The sequence below is a fragment of the Lactuca sativa genome, chromosome 1 (assembly GCF_002870075.4).
Source record: "Lactuca sativa cultivar Salinas chromosome 1, Lsat_Salinas_v11, whole genome shotgun sequence".
Lineage (NCBI taxonomy): Eukaryota > Viridiplantae > Streptophyta > Magnoliopsida > Asterales > Asteraceae > Lactuca > Lactuca sativa.
In genome coordinates, this window is record NC_056623.2 from 54,258,456 (window position 1) to 54,265,982 (window position 7,527).

Consider the following 7,527-nt stretch of genomic DNA (forward strand, 5'->3'; position numbering starts at 1 on the left):
CAAGAACAGGGACTTTAATGCACTCTAGACCTTCTCCATTCTAGATCTGAGGTAGCAACCTCAGATCTAACGTCCAAACTCAAAATATCACAAGCTATGCTCTCCAAAAACTCCAAAATGATGAATCTAGATGAATAATAGCCCAAGCAACGAAATAATACCTCAAAAGAAAGCTCCAACAGAAGAGAAATCCAAATCCTTGCAAATCCCCTTGCTCCAAGCCTCTTAACTGTCCAAGATCTCTTCCAAAATCTCTTCTCCAAGGTTCAAATGCTCTCAAATCACTCACAAACGTGCATTAGGGTTTTCTGGACTTCAAGAGAGGGTAAAGAGGTTGGGGAGAGAGGATAATGTCCTTTATATAGGGCTAATCCCCCGAAATTAGGGTTTTCTCCACATAGCACCAACTTGCCGAGTCCAGCCGCCGACTCGCCGAGTTGGCCACTTAACACGCGACCAGAATCGCGACCCTACTCGTCGAGTCCACCCATGGACTCGCCGAGTTGCCCTTTTACATTTACACTTTGAACCCTGAACTTGCAGTCCTGAACTCGGGATGTTACAATTCTCCCCCACTTAAATTAGGCTTCATCCTCGAAGCCTGCAGCAACACAACTCCAGAACTACTATTGCAATGCACCACCTGGCATTAACCAGACCAGGTCCCTCAAAATACAACCACCGAAACCCAAAACCCAACTTTCCCTTTGCGGTGTCCTAACCACCGCTTCAAGCCGGCCACCAGCCTCATCCTCTGATAACCACACTTATCAACCGAGTACCACTCCATGATACTTCACTCGCTCCAAATCACAACAATCATTTGACTCATACGAGCCTGAACCACAGGAATCCCGATCTGAGTCCAACTTTATCCACTCCATGCTGACAGGATGACACATCCTTCAGCCTCAGAGCAACTCCCATGAGTTCTCCACCGCAATCTCATACCCATGCTGAACTGGCTCTAGCATCCTCGGGTTGGGAAAACCCGATACACTGACGACACCTCCAAACATACCTCGGGATGAATTACTACTACATACATAATTCCTTGGCCAAATCAAACTGGGAAACCAAGACTCCATCCCTGCATCCCTTTCGAGCCTCTTGGCTCTACACCCTCGGAATCCCTTTCGTGACCTCAGCAGACATCCAACCCGGATGTGATTCCATACCACCTCCGCAACACACTGCTCAATAACCATAATTGGAACACCCCAATCATAACTCCGCACTACTGATTTCACTTCCGCGAACTTACACTCCCTCTCGGAGCTGTATTTCTTTCTCTTTCCTTCTCCAAGGAAATCTACTTGGCCGCCTTGTCACTACAACAAGTGCCACGGTGCTCACCCAATACTACACCATTTCCTTATAGCATAACCGCTATCCCATGCACCACACATGCTCTGAATCCGCTCGCAAGGACTCTCGAGTCCATGCACTACCTTCCACTAATCATGATCAATACCCGGGGCCAGACCTTTTGATGCTATCACATCGTGACATACTCATTCCAAATCCTCCTACAGACCTATCAACACATGCAGAGTCTTCAGCATGACTGGACCGCCTTACCAGGCCTTCAACCAATCTGGACCACTCTCAAAACCTCCAACAGGTCTGGACCACCCTCCAGGGCCTTCAGCCTGTTTAGACCGTCCTCCGAGCCTTCGGCCTGACTGGTACGCCCATCGGCCTTCAGTCTGTCCGGACCGCTCAACCAATATTCATCATCCCGAGTTATCCCCCCAGGAAAACTCTCTCATGCATACTGTTCTAGCCCTCTAGGGGTTTCGAACTCTATCTCCATCCTACATACTCAATCCCGGCCCGATCCCAGGCCTTCCACAATCAATAACCCTTTCTCACAAAACCCTTGGTCTGCATCCCGTCCCGTCTGCCTGACACTTGCTCATACCAGCCTACGCTCGACTGACAGAACCACTATTGACTCCCAACAGCTAAACAACGTCTCATGCTTATCGATCTTCCAAAGAATTTTCCAATTCTCCCCACTTAGAGCACTGACTATCAACTACCGGTCGCCATCACCGACCTCCCTCAACAACCCTACACAACACAATCCCTTACACGCGAACTGATTCCTACTAGAACGAGCAACCTTCACAAAATTACATAAAAACATTGATCAACTCGGGCTCGAAAGAAACCCGACCTTCAGCTAACCACTCCTCAGACTGCAGATGCTACCCGACGTTCAGACCAAAAGCTTGATTTCCCATTAATGATCCTCATGAATGATAACCAACGAAATTCCCAACACCAAACCCATAACCATACCATAATCCTCAAGGAACAACGAATACAATACCAAAAAAATATCACACAACGAGCCTAGCAATACTCCATAATAATCTCACGATAACAAGACATCAAGAAAGAAACATACCCGCAGCTGCATCCGGCACTGCCCTGACCTCCTCTGCTGTAAGCTGAAAAGCACGACCCTGAGCCCTTGGGGGCTCCACTCCACCCTGACCTCCACCCATAATCCTCAAAGTGGCCGGTGCTGGAGCCTGCACCGGTCCTGCAACAAGTTGTGGACAGTTGACCCTCAAGTGTCCAACCTGATGGCAGTGATAACAAATTCTCAAATCCTGAACCGGGGCTGTCTGCCGACAATCCCTCGCATAATGCCATTCCTTTCCGCACTTGCGGAATGCACCACCGGACCTACATACTCCGGTGTGACCCTTCCCACACTGTTGGATTAGTGTCAAAGTCCATAACTATTTTGGTATGTACTTGACCCGATGGTGCATGGTCCTTTTGGGTTGCCTTCACCAAAGCAACTTGATATGATGAATTATGGAGAGAAAGGATTAATTATGATTTATTAATATATTATGCGAATAATATATTAAAGTAGAAATCATATTGTTTAATTAATATTAGTCAATAATTAATTAGGAATTAATTTTGTGGCTAAAAGACATTAATTAAACTTAAGGGACTAGAACTTTCAATTGTATGATAGTTGAATATTGAGCTAATGGACTCCAAATTAGAAGGGTGGACGAATTCTATGGGGAAACCCATTAGAAATTGTCCCAGGCCTTTAAGGAAGGAGTCCATGGGTTGCTTAGGGCCTAAGCATCCAAATTAGGGTTTCCTTGTTAGATAACCCTAATAGCCTCACTATTTAAAGATCCCTAGAGCACCAAAAACGTGTGGAAGTAAATCCTTAGGGTTATGGACGGTTTTGGGCAGCCTCCTCTCTCCTTATTCTTCATCATCTTGCTCTTGGTGTTTGTGAGCCATTAGAGGAGTGACAATTGTGACTCTAAGCTTTCTAAAGTCATTACAAGGAGGAATTGAGATTGTTATTGCTACATAACAATCAAAGGTAATTCTTTAAACCCTAATTTCAGTTTATAATATGTTAGATCTAAGATTGTAAGTCTTGGATACATTACATGTACAATAGAGAAACCTAGATCCAAGCATTAGGGTTTGTATGAGCACATAGGATTGTTCTTATGTCTAAAAACCATCACACACTTCCCACAAGTGCGGCTGCTCTGACCTCCCAATCTAGAATCAACGGTCTTGGACCGTTTCGGCGTCGACTGCGGCTGTGTCGGGGCCTGCCTCTGCTCTCTCAACTGCAACTCAATCTCCAACTCACACCGCATGGCGGCCTCCTGAAACTCTAACAAGGTCTCGCACCGCTGCGTAGACACAAACTACCTGATATCCCTCTTGAGCATACTCAGATATTGGACATCTGAGCCTGCTCCGAAGCGAACTCAGGGAAAAACATCGCCCTCTCAGTGAACATCCTAGTGATCTCCGTCACCGACTCCGAACCTTGCTTCAGCTCCAGGAACTCCTGAGCCAACCTCTCTCTCTCTCAACCCTCGGAACATAACGAGTGCTAAACATCTCGCAGAACTGATCCCAAGAAACCGCAGCCCTCTGCGTATCCGAATATGACCCCGTGGTCAATCTCCACCAATCCTTCGCCCCGAGCCTCAACAGGTTCAGAACACACCTCACCCTCTGATTAGCAGGGCATGAACACGTGAAGAAACACCCCTCCATGTCTGACAACCATCTCATAGCAACAATCAGGTCCTAAACTCCATCGAAGGTAGGGGCTTCGTATTATCGAAGTCTCGATACTGAAAACATCGACTGGCTCCTCCCCCTGCCGTTGCTACAGCTGCTGTAGCCGCCATGGCAGCCGTCTCTGTAAGAGCTGCATAACGCTCATCAAAATACTCAACCATGGTGGTCTTGATCGACCCAAACAGTTCCGACAACTCGGCCTGGAACAACGCAGCAACCTCCTCATGCAAGATCTCACGAATCCTAGCATCCAACTTGTCTGTGCTCATCTGACCAATAACCTCGGGCGGTACTGACCCACCATGACCGTCCTCTCCTGCTCCCAATCCTGACCCGGATCCACTCCCAGCATGCCTCGTAACCACCATACTGAAAAACATCGCAAAATCTCAGATACTTCCCACTATCCCGGGAACTAACCCCCAACCCAACCATAGAGGTTGTGGCTTCTTTGATACACGTATGGATCCTATGCTTTCAGTAGTACGGGCCCATACTACCTTCCACACCTACCCATATTTATATCAATTATCACTACAACACCCTAGTGAAGAACATACATAACAAGCACTCAACCCTCACTCCTAGAGGAACACTGGAAATCTCCCACCGAAGAAAACCTAGGCTAGCAGGCATCATAAATCAGGCAACATTATCATGAAACCCTGAAGATCCCTAGCCTAGTACTAGCATTATGTTCTATCATAGCTCAAAAACAAATATCATGTATGGTATTTTGGGGTTACTTACTGGCTTCGGCTGATCGTACCTCCGCGTCCTTCTGTACTCATTTTGAAAATCATTTTAAATTCTCTTTTGAAAACTCTCCTTGATTTGAGACTGGATTCACAAGAATGTTCCTCCAATTCACTCAAACCAAGGCTTTGATACCAACTTGTAACGCTCTAAAAATTTCAGCCAATTTAAACTTTTCAAAAACAACCCAGTTTCATTAAGTTATTACAAAAAGGTTTTCAATACAATTATTATCAGAGTCTTCCCAGAACCACATCATAAAACATAATCATGAGGAGCGGTACGATCACGCCTTTGCCTTGCCACGGTCTCCTGAAGAACCTGAAAAACATTAAACCACAACTGTAAGCCTGAAAGCTTAGTGAGATACCCCCAAAATACCAACCACATATACCATACACGCACAACATGCCATAACATAACAGAACACGGAACAACCATGCACTTCGGGTCTACTGTGTGACTGGTCCACCGTACCGGGCCTTCAGTCCACCTGGTCCACCCTCCGAGTCTAGCCATATACATCGAGTCTACAGTGTGATTGGTCCGCCCGCACCGGGCCTTCAATCCACCTGGTCCACTCTCTGAGTCTACAGTATGACTGGTTCGCCCGCACTGGGCCTTCAGTCGGCCTGGTCCACTCTTCGAGCCGCGGCACGTCTGGTCCGCTCTCATGGGGCCTACAGCCTATCCGGACCGCTCGCTGGGCCTTCGGGATAACCAGTCTGCCCTAGGAATGCTGGCCTACAGCATAAAGCAGGACCCGCCTCTACCCAACCCCAGCCCAACAACCATGTGCACATAAACATTCAATCATATAACAATTCACATCCAATCAAACCGATCTAGCAGATCACATAGCATAACATCATCCTAACCAGGATACCGACCTAACCGGTCACTAGCATAGCATCATCCTATATACCAGGATACCGACCTTAACTAGGTCTCTAACATATACCATCCTAACTATTAGGATGCAAACATAGCAAAGCAATAACATAACAACGATACCCGGATCACAATCCGATAAAGGGCCGGCCTTGGTGCCGTAGACCCTGTCGATATAGTGAGGATAACTCACCTGCAACTGCTAACTGAAAAGATAAGACCAAGCTGCTCCGACCACTGACACGATCTCCACCACTAGCCAACACCAAACACACTGAACTCAAAACAAATGCCAATAATTACCAAAATGCTCCAGGAAGTCAACTAGTCAACCCTTGGTCAAAGTAAAAGTCAAAGTCAACCTCCTGACTGACTCTACTCGCCGAGTCAACCCGATGACTCGTCGAGTCCCCATGCTCAGAACTTCCCTAATCTGCGACTCAACTTGCCGAGTCACCCCGAGACTCGCCGAGTCCCACAGCTCTGAGTCCCCTCACACTCAACTCACCGAGTCCTCCCTTGAGTCACCGATTCACAGCTCAACCAGAAGAAGGTTAGTACCTCACGACCAGACTACCCTTCTACAACCCATCCATCACGTAAAGTGGCAAACTTTACGTGAATCCAAAGAGATCTAGGCATATAACACTCTAGGGTTAGGGTTTGGGACAAGATGGCTTCACCAAACACTCAAGAATAGGGACTTTAATGCACTCTAGACCTTCTCCATTCCAGATCTGAGGTAGCAACCTCAGATCTAACCTCCAAACTCAAAATATCACAAGCTATGCTCTCCAAAAACTCCAAAATGATGAATCTAGATGAATAATAGCCCAAGCAACGAAATAATACCTCAAAAGAAAGCTCCAACAGAAGAGAAATCCAAATCCTTGCAAAGCCCCTTGCTCCAAGCCTCTTAACTCTCCAAGATCTCTTCTCTAAGGTTCAAATGCTCTCAAATCACTCACAAACGCGCATTAGGGTTTTCTGGACTTCAAGAGGGGGTAAAGAGGCTGGGGAGAGAGTATAATGTCCTTTATATAGGGCTCATCCCCCGAAATTAGGGTTTTCTGCACACAACACCAACTCGTTGAGTCCAGCCGCCGACTCGCTGAGTTGGCCACTTAACATGCGACCAGAATCGCGACCCTACTCGCCGAGTCCACCCATGGACTCGCCGAGTTGCCCTTTTACATTTACACTTTGAACCCTGAACTTGGACTCCTAAACTCGGGATGTTACAACTTGTGTGCCTCCTCTAATATCCTCTGTCTCGCTCCTCCATTCATCGGTACCCATACTCGGCCACACTGTGTCAAAAGGCCACGACTATCCTTAACAAACAAAGGATATTGTCCCCAAATCTACTTTATCTTCCAATTATCTTTCTTTACTCCCTCGACCTGGGCCTCCTTGATCATATCCAACAATGGAGAGATCATCGTCATCCTCATACAAATGTTCCCAATCGGGGGCCCTACCGTCTTGCGGCTCAAAGCATTGGCCATTACGTTGGCCTTCTCTGGATGGTATAGAATCTCACAATCATAATCCTTCAACACATCTAACCACCTCCGCTGTCGCATGTTGAGGTTCTGTTGATCCATCAAATACTTCAAACTCTTGTGATCAGTATAGATGGTGAACCACACTCCATACAAGTAATGCCTCCGAATCTTGAGGACAAACACCATTGCCCCCGGTTCCAGGTCGTAAGTGGGGTAATTGCCTCATAAGGCTTCAACTGCCTCAAGACATAAGCTATCACGTGCCCCCTCTGCA